Source organism: Xyrauchen texanus, chromosome 50 (genome assembly GCF_025860055.1).
Source record: "Xyrauchen texanus isolate HMW12.3.18 chromosome 50, RBS_HiC_50CHRs, whole genome shotgun sequence".
Classification (NCBI taxonomy): Eukaryota; Metazoa; Chordata; class Actinopteri; order Cypriniformes; family Catostomidae; genus Xyrauchen; species Xyrauchen texanus.
This window is the reverse complement of record NC_068325.1, coordinates 7,106,733-7,122,839: the sequence shown is the minus strand read 5'-3', so window position 1 is coordinate 7,122,839 and position 16,107 is coordinate 7,106,733.

The following is a 16,107-nucleotide window of genomic DNA, read 5'->3' as shown; positions in this document are numbered from 1 at the left end:
CAGTTGTGTCTGAGATCAGACAGCCAGAAATTGGTGGATAAATATGGCAACCATGTGTCATCCCTTACCAACCACGAATACAGCTTCATTTTCAAGTATTGACTTATTTTCATCCTAAACAGTCATATCGTACTTATGTGGAGATTAAATTAGGTCAGAGAACATGGGGTTTTGTTTCACTAAAGCTTTGATTCACTCATTTCAACAATTATTTAGTCAATTCATGGCCTTTTTATGGACTGAACTCATTGGCAGAACTGAGATAATTGGGCATTCCAAATTGGGAGAAAAGGGGATAAAAAAAGATTTATGAAACTTAAAAAGGATCGGTCTCTGGCATTGTTTGGGGCTTAGTTTGATGTTAATGTATGATAAGCATGACTAAGCTCAATTTGTGTAGATACATGGGCAGCACATTTTTATTTTTCCATTTTGTTGGTTGATGTTAATATTAACTGAAGCTCTTGACCCATATTTGCATGATTTTATTCATTACGCTGCTGCCACTCGATTGGCTGATTGGATAATCGCATGAATATGTATATGTACAGGTGTACCTAATAAAGTAACTGGTGATTGTATGTTACTATACTATAGCCTACTGTATACAGGTGAAACTCGAAAAATTAGAATATCGTGCAAAAGTTCATTAATTTCAGTAATTCAACTTAAAAGGTGAAACTAATATATTATATAGACTCATTACAAGCAAAGTAAGATATTTCAAGCCTTTATTTGATATAATTTTTATGATTATGGCTTATAGCTTATGAAAACCCCAAATTCAGAATCTCAGAAAATTTGAATATTACATGAAATCAATAAAAAAAAAAGGATTTTAAATACAGAAATGTCGGCCCTCTGAAAAGTATAATCATGCATATGTACTCAGTACTTGGTTTGGGCCCCTTTTGCATTAGTTACTGCCTCAATGCGGCGTGACATGGATGCTATCAGCCTGTGGCACTGCTGAGGTGTTATGGAAGACCAAGATGCTTCAATAGCGGCCTTCAGCTCTTCTGCATTGTTTGGTCTCATGTCTCTCATCTTTCTCTTGGCAATGCCCCATAGATTCTCTATGGGGTTCAGGTCAGGCGAGTTTGCTGGCCAATCAAGCACAGTAATACCATGGTCATTGAACCAGGTTTTGGTATTTTTGGCAGTGTGGGCAGGTGCCAAGTCCTGCTGGAAAATGAAGTCAGCATCTCCATAAAGCTTGTCTGCTGAAGGAAGCATAAAGTGCTCTAAAATGTCCCGGTAGACGGCTGCCTTGACTCTGGACTTAATAAAGCACAGTGGACCAACACCAGCCGATGACATGGCTCCCCAAACCAACACAGACTGTGGAAACTTCACACTGGACTTCAAGCATCTTGGATTGTGTGCCTCTCCATTCTTCCTCCAGACTCTGGGACCTTGGTTTCCAAATGAGATGAAAAATTTGCTCTCATCAGAAAAGAGGACTTTGGACCACTGAGCAACAGACCAGTTCTTTTTTTCTTTAGCCAAGGTAAGACGGTTCTGACGTTGTTTGTTGTTCAGGAGCGGCTTGACAAGAGGAATACGACATTTGAAGCCTCAGTCCACTCCTTGTGAAGCTCCCCCACACATTTGAATGGCCTTTTCCTGACAATCCTCTCCAGGCTACGGTCATCCCTGCTGCTTGTGCACCTTTTTCTTCCACACTTTTCCCTTCCACTTAACTTTATATTAATGTGCTTTGATACAGCACTTTGAGAACATCCAACTTCTTTTGCAATTACCTTTTGAGGCTTTCCCTCCTTGTGGAGGGTGTCAGTGATGGTTTTCTGCACAACTGTCAGGTCAGCAGTCTTCCCCATGATTGTGAATTCAACTGAACCAGACTGAGAGACCATTTAAAGGCTCAGGAACCCTTTGCAGGTGTTTTGGATTAATTAGCTGATTAGAGTGTGACACTTTGAGCCTACAATACTGAACCTTTTCACAATATTCTAATTTTCTGAGATTCTGAATTTGGGGTTTTCATAAGCTGTAAGCCATAATCATCAAAATTATATCAAATAAAGGCTTGACATATCTTACTTTCCTTGTAATGAGTCTATATAATATATTAGTTTCACCTTTTAAGTTGAATTACTGAAATTAATGAACTTTTGCACGATATTCTAATTTTTCGAGTTTCACCTGTATGACTATACTACACTTTGTTATACTACACTATATCATACTAAAGGCTTCTATACTATACTATACTATACAGTACTATACTATATATGCTATCAATATACCTTCTATGCTATTTTATACTATAGCCTACTATACTATACACTATATTAAACCAAAGCCTTCTTTACTTTGCTTTATTGTATAGCCTTCTATCTTTAGCCTACTGTACTATACCATAGCCTGCTGTACTAAACTACATTATAGTATAATCTTCTATACTATAATGTATGTTACAAGGAGGAGGGCAGGGCCGGGCAGTGACTATGCATGCCAGGCCCCCAAACGGGCTAATCAGCCAAGGAGAGGGATAAATGTAGATGCATTGTTCCCTCTCCATGGCTGAATTGGGGGGCAGGCATGCATAGTCATGGGCCGGCCTCGCCGTCCTCCTCGTCACTCTATAACCTACCATACTATGCTATACTATACCATAGCCTTGTATGCTATACTATACTATACTGTACTATACTATACTATACTATAGCCTACTGAATATTACTATACTACACTAGATCATACTATAGCCTTCTATACTGTAGTGTATTATACTGTAGCCTTGTATGCTCTTTTATACTATAGCCTACTATACTATAGCCTTCAGTATATTACTATAGCACACTATATTATACTACACTAGATCATACTACAGTATAGCCTTCTATACAATACTATAGCCTACTATATACTATTCAAAATGGAAAAACGGGAAATTCATGGTATTAAATTCACCTTCTGGTAGAATAACTATGCCAAGCTGTCTGTAATGTAAAACACTACTATGCTATACTAGAATATACTATACTATACCTACAGTTGGTAGTGTACTTTTTCACTGGGAATTCAGCTATAAAGCAGTAGTGCAATCACACTTAAGGCTTTAACAGAAGCATTTATCTTGGCTTAACAATCTCAGGGTGGGTCTTTCTGGGTAGGTTTATATGTAATCATTAAAAGAAAATTCTCTATAGGCAGATTTATATGGGATTAAGGGGAATAAATATCCAGAGCCATTCCGTTGACTACTATTAACAATTTTGTACTTCCACCCTGTAAATACATAAAGAGGTGGATAAACTTCATTACATTAGCTGTCTAATTTTTGACATAACGAACTGACAAAATTCAAAAGAAAATAAGTCAACTTTTTTACTCATCTGAAAATCTGTATGGTTGCAGGTTTCAAAGTTTGTTGGTTTATCACAGAGTGGCTTCGTTCCTCCACTTACAGTTTGTTCCCTATGTGATAAGTGTGAACTGCAGGAAGCGCAATACAACTGAAAATGGATTTAAGGATCCTGCTTGTAAAAAAAAAACCTGCTGCCATCTCTTCTTTGACTTGTGAAATATATGGCACAAAGATTTAGCCACAATCACACAGAACTGTATGAAATGACAGTTCTTTTTCTCTTGTGGTTTTCAGTTTTAAGACCTTGAAAAGCAAGTTTACACTGTCACATCAGTACACAGTCTGTTTTTAAAGCAACTGTGACCTTATATGTTTCCTGTACTTTTACAGGATAAAAAAAGATCAGTCCTTTAAATCTCGAGTTCATCTCCTTTATATCTGAAGAAACATTCTCTGAAGTGATATTAAAGGAAAGTTTGATTATAGTGGCCATTAGAAATCCATTTAAAATCTCCCAGCTCATTCCCATCAGTGTTGGAACCATTACATACATTTCTTTTTATTACATTTAGTGGTGGAGTGACCTAGATGTTGGCTTACAAAATAATACATTTGAAGTCATAAGGCAAGGTTCTCTTTCAGCATTTCTCTGTATTTTGCTAAAGACATCCAGTTTCCACTCATAAAATGACCATGATGTTACCACCTCCATGCTTCACTGTAGGCATGTCTTTTGTTGGTTGAGATGTGATGAGTGTTGGAGTTGTGCCACAGTTATTGTTTTGTATTATGCTAGGAAGCTTAACTTGAACTGTCTCATGGTTCTTTCAGAGTAGTGGCTTCTTTTGTATTTTCCTTATGTATGGTAGTGTAATGCAGAGCTCTTGATAAGGTTGACTGATGCAGATTTATTTATCTGCTGAACATTGTAGCTCCTTCAAGGTGACTGTTGACCTCTTAGTGGCTTCTCTCCCAAGTCTCTCTTTTTTTAACCACCGAGAGTTTTGGTTGACAGCCTATGGTGATTTATCTTGGTTTGGTTTAATGGAGCCTCCATTTTTGAACCAACAGTGTTGATTGTGGTATCAAAACTATTGAATATTACTGTATTTTCTTTCTTTTCCTAATTATATTGTTTGTTTTATCATAGTCATCTCAGAGGTGACTTGACTTCGATTTCGAAAAACAGATTTCTTTGGGGGTGGAAAACGTAGTGTTTATTAAAAAGATTAAAACAAACTGTAAATCTTATGGGATTCCACAATTAAAACACTTGAATACGGAATTGTAGAGATCAGGTTTTCATTGGCTACATACACACAGCAAAGTTTTTGGAGTGAGAACTACAATTAAATGCGTGAGTCGGAGTGAATCCTCTATATTAACGTTTTGTGTATTAGGAATACTGTAGCTACTCCTGACATTGCGATGGTTGAAATAGGGATAGCCGTAGCAATGGTTTGGCATGCGGCTGAAAAACAGAAACATAAATGCCAACAGTTTAACCTGGTTGTTGTTCACTGTTTTTGACAAAACAGTTGATCAAAAGTTTTGCTGATGAATTCGGTCTGTGCTTACTGAAATTAAAATCACTGTCCTCAGTGGCCAAAGATGAATGAGAAGTTGAACATATGAGCGTGTGTGAGCTTCAGCATCTGGTTGCAATGTCCACAAGGTGGCACCAAAAGCGAGTTGTGTTTTTACTTGTAAATGACCCTGATACAGTCAACAGGAATGCATATTTTACTAACCATACTCCCTAACCCAAACCCCAACCCTAAACCTAACCATCAGTGGAGTAAAAGTGTAATTTTAGAGGGAAAATGCAACCCCTGAATCACGCTCACCATTGTTTGTGTGAACATGATTAATTCCTGGTTCCCACAGGACTAGAACCATATCTGTGTGTTTTTTTCCCTGACGTGACATCAGTAGTGCCAGAGGTAAATGTTCACATTTGAATTAATGAATGGAAGTCGATTTCTGGGTACATAAACTTTTTGACGCTACATGTCGATTTCCTGTGTGATCATGTAGCCAAAAGAGATTGACGTCACTGTGTTATCAACTAGTTGTTCAGTTCGATTTTATATATACAATGTGGATTAATTGTGTTTTTTTCAATCCCATAAATAACTAAACTGAGTATACAGAACAGGATTAAGTACCGAGACGAGGAGTGACAACCATATTTAGCAGTTGTGTGGCCACTGACACCTTTACTTGCGCACTTGAGTGCACTTTGTCTCAGTGATATCAGAAGCTCCACAAAATGAACCTATATCTTCTAGAATGTGCTCAAACAGATGAAGACGCTACTTTTTTGTTCTTCTTAAACTAGCTGTCTCATATTCCTTGTGATCCAGCCTCAAATTGTTGCTTTTACAAAATACTTTTTGACAGCTGTATTTTCAAAGCTTCAAAGTCTTTATTGGTGTAAAAAGCATGATTCTACAATCCAGAAATGTGCCCTTTCCCCCACACTTGTTTCGTTATTTTCATTCCTGTTATAAACTTGTAGCATTTTGGAACTTTGTTTGATAGACAGACTTTGACTAATTCCCTGTTCTTTCTTTCATTTTATCTTCTCAATTTTTTGAATTCTCTGCTCTCTACTCTTTTGTTTTCCAAGCAAAACCATAATTTTCATACAAACGCCAGTACAAAACACTGGGATCTTCCTCCAGGCTATAGGTTTCTTTCTCTATTTGCCTCTCTGTTGTGCGAAATACAGAATCTCTCCAGATTCATTTGTCGGGCGGCACGGTGTGAGTAGCCAGAAGCTTGGATCAAAGAGCCACGATTTACCCACAGTTTGAGGCTTCCAGCTCTTGTTCATGACTGATCTCAGCTATGATGTTCAACGTTTGTAAGGGAGTTCAATAAACCAGCCAATGACATGAACAAACAGTCTGAATGGGTGGCAACATAACGGTATGGTGGGGGGCGGATTTTGAGGTCTAGATTTTGTCATTTTTCTCCTTTCTTATTTTAATATCCCTCCTTACTTTTATAGACTGTTCTCTGATATTCTCCAGGATTAATCACACTGCAAAAAATAACTTGTTTGTCGTTACTAATTCAAATAATTATAAATAAAACATATATCATTCAGATATTCAGATATAAATTTATTTCATTATTTTGGTAGAGTTAAATATGGATTAGAGAATACTAAAAGTGGCTTTAGGAGCAAATGTATTGTTTGTTTTTCCCTTTTCCCATATTTTCCCAGGTTCCCAAATTCCCATCTAATACAGCTTAAGCCTAGTCAACAGCAACCCATTTTGCAGTTTAGTTTGTCAATCTGTCCTGTTTTCGCTGAATGCGTTCATCAAACTGTCTGCGCTATTTTTAAAGGTCTTAGTACATATGCGTAAGAGATGCATTTCTGATGTTTTCAGCATTATAAATTGTGTTTTTAGGTGTTGTGTAAAAGGTTTTTAAGCGATTTTAGATGTTCTAACTTCCAAGACGTTGAATTAACCATGGCCCCTCTTTCCAAAATCCCATGCATCAAAGATACTGTTGAGACTGATGTGGTCAAGTGCCCGTCCAGAGAGAAAGCAGTAAGGGCACTTACACCTGAGCTAAATTATGCTACATTAACACATGTCTCTAATTCCAGTGAGCATGGGAAGAGCAGTATATAAGCACCCATGCCACCAGCAGACGGGGGAGAGAGAGATACTGGGTTGAGAGCCTTAATTTGAAGCTGATTTGATTGTGTGAAGCCGATAAGTTCGTGTGAAGCTGTAAACCATGGAAATTGCCAATTAAAAGTTCCCTACCTATGTTTGAAGAATCCAGCTCCTGTATCTTCCTTCATTGTTACAGTGTGTTCCTACGGTTGTCAAACACTACAGTAGCAAAATAGCACCCTCAGCTGACAACTATTATGAATCTGAATATTGCATTGAGCCTCAATGATCCGCTTCAACTATAACATAATAAAAATGTGCAAAACGATTGACTGGCAGAAAGCGTCAAAGTCCACAGGCCGAATACGTTTGCTGTTTACAGAGACTGGTGAGATATTGCAGGACACTTATTTCAGTGATATAATTTAGGAATATTTTCTTCATATCATTCCATTTAAAACATAAATAAATAAATGCTTACAGCAACTTTAAGTGAAAAGTAGTTGAAACTTTGAAAATTGCAAGAACAGCGAAGGCTATGCTGTCTGGTGCGAACCATCAGAAGGTCTACTGCGGCACAAGTCACAGAAACTTTTAATGATGGGTAAAGGGAGGAATGTTTCACAACACACAATGCATCGCACCCTGCTGTGTATGGGGATGTGTAGCTGCAGACCGGTCGGAGTGCCCATGATGACCCCGTCTACCATTGAAAGCACCTACAATGGGCATGCGAGCATAGTAACTGCTGGACCTTGCTGGAAAGTGCTGGACCGTGCTGGAAGAGTGTCTGGTCCGATGAGTCCTGTTTTCTTTTATATCACATGGACGACCATTTACGTGTGTGCTGTTTACTTGGGGAAGTGATGCGAGGATGCACTGTGGGAAGACGACAAGCCGTTGGAGGGAGTGCGATGCTCTGGGCAATGTTCTGCAGGGGTCCGGCCATTCATGTGGACGTCAATTTGACACGTGCCCCCTACCTAAACATTGTTGCAGACCAGGTACACCCCTTCATGGCAATGGTATTCCCTGATGGCAGTGGCCTCTTTCAGTTGGTTAATGTGTCTTGTCACACTGCACACATTGTTCGGGAATGGTTTGAGGAACATGATGAAGAGTTCATTGAAGCCCTGGCCTCAATTCCCCAGATATTAAACTGAGCATCTGCGGAACGTGCTGGACCAACAAGTCTGATCCACAGCAGTTCTAACTCACAACTTAAAGGACTTGAAGGATCTGCTGCTAATGTCTTGGTGCCAAATACCACAGGATACCTACTGGAGTCTTGTATAGTTCATGCATTGGCAGGTCGGCACTGTTTTGGCAGCATGCGGAAGACCAACAGAGTATTAGGCAGGCGATTTATTACATTATGACTAATAAATGAGGGGTGATTTTTCGAAATTACAAAAATAATCTTAAATTAGAACTGGAATTACAAAGTGGAATCTGATTCATAACCAGATTCGTTAGATTACTTAAAGGTCTAGTTCACCCAAAAATGAAAATTCTGTCATTTACTTACCCTATGTTGACCCAAACCCATATTACTTTTTTCCCCGCTGTGTAACAAAAAAGGATATTTTTTTTAAAAGTACTAACATGGCTTTTTGTTCTTTTTGAAGCTTGACAGCCCAGTGTCGCTATTCACATTCATTAAATGGCAAAAAGCAGTGCAAAGACATTTTAAACATTTTGTGTTCCACAAAAGAAAGAAAATCACACAAGTATGACATACAAGCTAAATAAACAATGACAAATTTCATTTTTGGTTACATTTTTCCTTTAAGATTCCCATCCATAGCTTAGAGCATGTCAATGTTTCTCTGATTTCCAGGTGGTAAGTGGTATGTTGTAGAGAAGTAACAGACTGAGATTGTATTGCTGTTTCATGGAGTTACATCAGAGATTATGACTACACAGTCATACCTCAGAGATAAATGAAGATCTGGAGCTGAGTACTAGACTGTAAATCAAGGGAAGTACAGAGCTTCTGAGGTCCTGCCCCAAATTCTGCACTTAATGTGCACTTTTGGTCTTTTGGCATTCTCTCGAGCCAAATAAGCAAAGGGTGTCCCATTTGTTATTAAATGAATCACAGGGGTGCTCAAGAGCTCTCCATTTGTGCACCCTGTTATTAAGACAGTGGCATGAACTTAAAAGAGGATTATTGCCCCATAGTCCCTGTGACATTACCTCAGCAAAGTTTGAATTCAGAGGGGGACCGATCCAAGCCTGTGTGTAGATGAATAAAGAAACAAATTAATAAATAATTGAGCTAATGATTAAATGAACTAGAGAACAGGAAGTGGAGATTCAGCCAATGAGGCAGCCAATATACACTCGTCAACTCTCTACAAAGGCTTTGTTCACATGGCACATTAATCTTATAAAAAAAAAAAATATATTAGATTTTCAGGATTGAATATTCAAAGTGTAATTTTGCAAGTGAGGAAATCATCTGTTTGTTCAGACAGTGTATATCAATATCTGGTGTGTCATGGGCACAGAATAATAGATTGACAAAGATGCTACTTCATTTACTGTAGCATCCATTTAATTGTATTACAACTGTTTGATTAATGATTATGTAGCATTAGTTAAATACCGGCAAGATCTAGTGCATATTAACCTCTAGTGACTGTTCAGTACCAAGATAAACAATGATTCAATAAGTGAATTATATCTTACTATTAATGTAAGACGAAAATGAGGATCCACTCTGCCAATATCATTCAGTCGCCATCTATAAATTCCTTCAGAAAACGGCACATGGCGCATTTGCTCGTTTAGAATTTTTCTGTGGCAAAACTGGATTTGGATTACTTATGAAAACTGGGATGGATAATTGACAATGTTGTGTTATTACGGCGCAATATTTTGTGGGGAAAATCTACTTTTATGTTTCTGCTATTGTAGATTAAGCACAATTAAAGGCAAGGAGGTATTGCCCCAAGTGAAGGAGTTCAAGTACCTCGGGGTCTTGTTCACGAGTGAGGGGACAATGGAGTGGGAGGTTGGCCGGAGAATCGGGGCAGCGGGGGCGCACAAAAAGAGAGCTGAGCCGGAAGGCAAAGCTCTCGATCTACCGGTCAATGTTTGTTCCTACCCTCACCTATGGTCATGAAGGCTGGGTCATGACCGAAAGGACTAGGTCGCAAGTACAAACGGCCGAAATGGGCTTCCTCAGAAGGGTGGCGGCTTCTCCCTTAGAGATAGGGTGAGGAGCTCAGTCATCCGTGAGGAGCTCAGAGTAGAGCCGCTGCTCCTTTGTGTCGAAAGGAGTCAGTTGAGGTGGTTTGGCCATCTGGTAAGGATGCCCCCTGGCCGCCTCCCTAGGGAGGTGTTTCAGGCACGTCCAGCTGGGAGGAGGCCTCGGGGGAAGACCCAGGACTAGGTGGAGAGATTACATCTCCACACTGGCCTGGGAACGCCTCGGGGTCCCCCAGTCAGAGCTGGTTAATGTGGCTTGGGATAGGGAAGTTTGGGGCCCCCTGCTGGAGCAGCTGCCCCCGCGACCCAACTTCGGATAAGCGGTTAAAGATGGATGGATGGATGGATGGATGGACAATTAATGTAATTAAATCTGAGATTTGGTTTTGCTCAAGACGGTACTTTTTTTGCCCCCAGCTTTGCCCCCAGCTTTTCCCCCAGACTTTACATTGTGACTGTAGGAATGTGAAAATGTCTTGTATTCTTAATGTGAGTAGACTGTTATTTAAAGGTTAGCATAGCATTACTGAAAATTTCAAAATTACTCTCAGAAAAATTGTACGAGGTACAAAAAAGGTACAAGTCAAAATATTGATTATCAACATTATGCCACAAATGCTTTCAATTGAGCCTAACTTGGATTGAACCCGGAACATCCCTGTAATCTTATTTTAGCAACATTTGTTTCCAACCTTTACGTAGCCAGAAGTAAGCCAAAGTTGTTGGAATTTTCCATGTTATGCCCAAAGTACACTTTGGTCAAACACGTCCACAAACATGATGCGTGATGCAAATTTTGTCATCGGCAGAGTTCTCAAGGACTGATCGCGCACAGCCCGATTTTTCGAACCGTGCATCTTTGAACGCTAGAGTGCGCATGTGCCTGGAATTATTTACACTGATTTGTGGGTCCACAAGATGCCAACACTCATATTGGGATGTGGGCTTATTTTTTCTCAGATTTGCTCCACTGAACTGGTCATTTGCTGTAACCAAACTGAAAATAAACTTCTAAATTTCCACATGCTCACATGGCCCCAACTTCCCTCAAATCAAGCCTTGGCCAATCACAGATCAATATCAGTTAGCCCGCCAGTGCTTCGGTGACATTCACCTTGGCTCTGCCGTATAATTACCCAGCAGACACTCTCCATTAAGTCTGATAGCTGATAGCCTCCGTGCTGGGACAAGACATACAGAAGCACAACAGTCCTCCCACAGATGAATTCTGACTACAGATGTGGGCTAAATTGTCAGTTTTATTACAGATCAGCATCTGCTGAGTTCCAGGATCTGAACTATATTTTAAACTATACTGCACTACAAAGTCAAAACGGAGTAACTACGAAAACGTAGAAACTGGCTGAAAATGGCTTCAAAGTATGGGTTGATCGACATGTTTTTTTTTCAGGGCCGATAACGATTATTAGTAATCAAAGAGACTGATAACTGATATTTGGGGCTGATAAACTGTAAAAATGTAAATGTTAAATCATCAGTCAAAAAGTATTTTAAGAACTGGGCAAGAATGAGGACATTGTGGCCCAAAGACAACCAAAGTAGTGGACTATGGTGGATCGTCTACCATTTCTATATACATAAGACAACACCTGAGAGAAAATGTAAGAAAGCCAAATTTTATAATTTAAAATAGTGCAGTTAAAAAATACTAGTTTAGCTATAGTTAAGTATAAATAAGCAAACTATCAAATAATGGAAATGTTTTATAAGCAGAGAACTCGTAATTTCAAAGTGTTGGTTGTCTTTCTTGCATCCATGCCAGAGATGATGTTATCTCTGATTAATTTTTTACAAATGTAAATAAAATCTCTGTTTATTATCAATAGGCTCGAAACATGTTAATTAATAATGCAAATTTTTGATGAGAAAAACAATGGTTTCTAGAACCGTCAGAGTCCTATCGGACACATGAAGATTGTTTCTGCTTAATATGAATTTTCTGCAGTGTATATTAGCAAAAGATGCTCACTGTATTTCTCCACTACGGTTTACTGTCGTTAAAATAACTGCATCTGCAGCTCTACTATGCAGCGCTTCATGTCATGGGCCAGTGAAGAGAGGCAATGTCACGAGACATCATGACAACGATTGCCCCATCTCGCCGCTAATTGGTGACCGCTGGCATTGAATATTGTGATGTGTCTTGCAACTTCAGTATCTGCATTCTTACCTTTGAAAAAAGCTTGTCCTCTCAGTGATGCGTCGTTCTCTTACTGCTTTCCTCTCTCACTTCTCCCCCATGAATACGGAGTATAGTGTTGATTGGCCATTTACTTGTGACATATAACCAATCTGATAATACTGTGGGAGGGACATGGAGCCAGACTACAAGTTGTAACCTTTCAGAGACAGGTGGATTCAGAGCCAAAGGAGCGCATTTTAAAATGTATCAGCAATCAGACAAAATAATGATTCCGATAATTAGAAAAATTATGAATATCGAATCCGATTATCGGCCAGGACGATAATTGGTCAACCCCTACTTCAAATTTTTTTGATTGTCTTGCCAAATGTGGATTATAAAAATAGTTGAATGCTCTTAAAATGTAATTTCCATCACAATGTTTTTCAAACAAAATACATAATTTAAGATAAAGAGGAAAAAATGAAATTTCAAAAATTAAAAAATTCTTCTGTGATACATAGTGTGAAAAGTGTGTTTGTGACAGGGCGGAGGGCGGGGCTGGGTCGTGATCCTATACACCCGGTCCCATATTAGGCTAATTAAGCCTCCGAGAGGGATAAAGGTCGACTGCACAGTATTGTGCGGGAGAGAGAGATCGTTTACGGACATGTCCGTCATGTGTGTGTTTGTCTTTTAAGTTTATCATTAAAACTATTATTTATATTGTCAAGCCGGTTCTCGCCTCCTCCTTTACATTGATCCCTTTACAGGGTTTTAAGAGACTTTACTTTTGAAAGTTCACGGGGCCAAAAGTGCCCAAAGTTGATGAAACACCCAGATCAGAGAGAGAAACAAATCCCTGTCCTTAGTTCAAAGTTGATTCTTTTTCTATTTGGCAACTTTATTAAATAGCACAGAATAGGCCTGAATTCTGCTATTCTGGAAATGGCCTAGTTTGTGGTCTGCTTTTTGTGTGGGCGGCATACATGCATTTCAAACAGAGTTTACAAGTAAATCACACAACATGCCCAGACATCAAAATGCATCCATATTTCCCTTCACATTTCTTTAAATGAAACGAAAAAAAAATCAGAAACCTCTTAATGTTGGAAGCAAACCAGTTTTGCTAGAGTAGAAACTGATATCTGTAAAGCAGTGAAAAAAAAACGTTTTAGGAGATATTTTTTTCTTTAACGTGAACTCATTTTGAGAAATTCATATATATTTTAGTGGAATGCAAGACTCATACTTTATGAAAAAAAAAAAACTTGCTTGGAAAACTGGAAGCTGTAACTTTATGTTTGTCTTTCAACCTTATTAGCCACACATTGCTACATAAGTACAACGTTGAATGAAAATTTGACACATTATCTGACTCAGTGGCAGCAAAAACAGATAATTGTTCATTAAGAAATGTATCATAGATTCTCTTCTGTGAAATAGCTCTTTGTCAAGTTATCACATAAAACATAGTGTGTTACAAATTTCTTACAAATGAGTATACTCAATTTTGTTTTATATTGTTTGACGAGGAAGAATTAATTATGAACCAAAGAACTGTATTATGTAACTATTTATTTTTAATGAAGCAATATGAAACAGGGCTATCATTTTCATGAAAGAATGAGAAATGTGGGTGTACTGACAGTAGAACCTTTCACAGACGTTCCATATTACACTGTCAAGAAAAAGTATATGAACCCTTTGGAATTAGCTGGTTTTCTGCATTAATTGGCCATAAAATGTGATCTCATCTTCCTTTAAGTATAGACAAAGCACATTGTGTTTAAGCTAACAACAGAAACAATTATAATCTTTCATGTCTTTATTGACCACATCCCATTAAACATTCACAGTTCAAGAAAGTGAACCCCTAGGCTAAATACATCAACAAAAGCTAATTAGAGTTGGCAAACTTGGCATCAAATTAATGCAACGGGATTGGTGGTGTAAGTTAGAGCTACTTTAACTTATAAAAAAACACTCAAACATTTTGAGTTTGCTATTCACAAGAAGCATCTGCTGGCGTTGTCCATGCCTTGCAAAAAAGAGACAATCAACAAATGTTGCTATGCATAAAGCTGGAAATCGTTAAAAAGTTACCTCGAAGAGCTTAGATATTCATATGTCCACAGTTAGACAAATTGTCTATAAATGGGGACAATTTAGTACTATGGCTACTCTCCCTAGAATTGGCCGTCCAGCCAAGATGAATCAAAGGGCACACCACAGAATGCTCAGTAAGGTAAAAAAGAACCCTAGAGTGACAGCTTAAGACTTGAAGGAATCATTGGAACTTTTCATGAGTCTACTATACAGAAACATATACAGCCAAGGAAGCTTCTACTTTCCAAAAAATAGCATTGCTGCTTGCCAAAGACAACCTTGACATTCCACAACACTACTGGTAGAATTGTTTGTGGACTGATGAAACTATGGTTGAATTGTTTGGGAAGAACACGCAGTACTACGTATGGTGTAAAAAGGGCATTGCATACCAACATGAAAATATCATCCCAACGGTGAAGTACGGTGGAGGGAGCATCTTGATTTGAGGCTGCTTTGCTGCTCATTAAGGGATAAATGAATTCCTAAATGTATCAAGATATCCTACAGGATAATGTCAGGGTTACTGTGTGCCAACTGAAGCCGAGTAGAAGTTGAGTGTCACCCTGTCAAACACCCATATCCTGTATGCAACTCCTCTAACTCTATGTTCTCTCCTCTGAGTGACACAGAGGTCTCTAAACTCCTCCTCTCCCACCACCCCACCACCTGTTCCCTTGACCCTATTCCGTCTCACCTTCTCTAGGCCATCACTCCATCCATCCTAAATGCAGTCACATCTGTACTTACAGGCACTTTTCCCACTACATTTAAGGAGGCTGGAGCTGGAGGAACATTACAGACCAGTCTTTCTCATCCCATTCATGGCAAAAACATCAGTCAGGCTTCAATAGTGGACACTCCACCGAGACTACCCTGCTCTCTGTCACTGAGTTGCAGAGACAGGCGAAAGCTGAATCCAGATCATCTGTCCTGATTCTGCTGGACCTTTCTGCAGCCTTCAACACAGTCAACCATCAGATCTTCCTCTCCACCCTCTCTTTGCTGGGCATCACAGGAACTGTGCTTGACTGGTTTAATTCCTATCTCCCAGGTAGGTCCTTTCAAGGTAGCCTGGAGAGGTGAGAGGTGTACAAGCCACATCAGCTACTTACTGGGGTACCTCAGGGTTTGGTGCTTGGGCCACTTCTCTTCTCTATATACACAACATCACTGGGACCTATCATTCAGGCACATGGTTTTTCTTATCACTGCTACACTGATGACACACAATTCTTCTTGTCTTTCCAGCCCAACAACACCACAGTGACTGCTCGAATCTCTGCCTGCCTGGCAGACATCTCAGCCTGGATGAAGAAACACCACCTGCAACTTAACCCAGCCAAGACTGATCTCCTTGTATTTCCAGCCAACCCTGCTGTTGAACACAACATCACCATGCAGCTGGGTTTGTCTACTGTAACACCTTCCAAAACGGTCAGAAATCTAGGGGTAACCATCGATAACAAACTAAATTGCACAGACCACATCTCAAAGACTGCAAGATCATGTTGATTTACACTCTACAATATCAGGAAGATAAGACCCTTCCTCTCTAAACATGCCACACAACTTCTTGTTCAGTCACTTGTCAAAACTAGACTGGACTACTGTAATGCTCTCATTGCAGGCCTCCCTGCATGTGCAATTAGACCCCTGCAAAT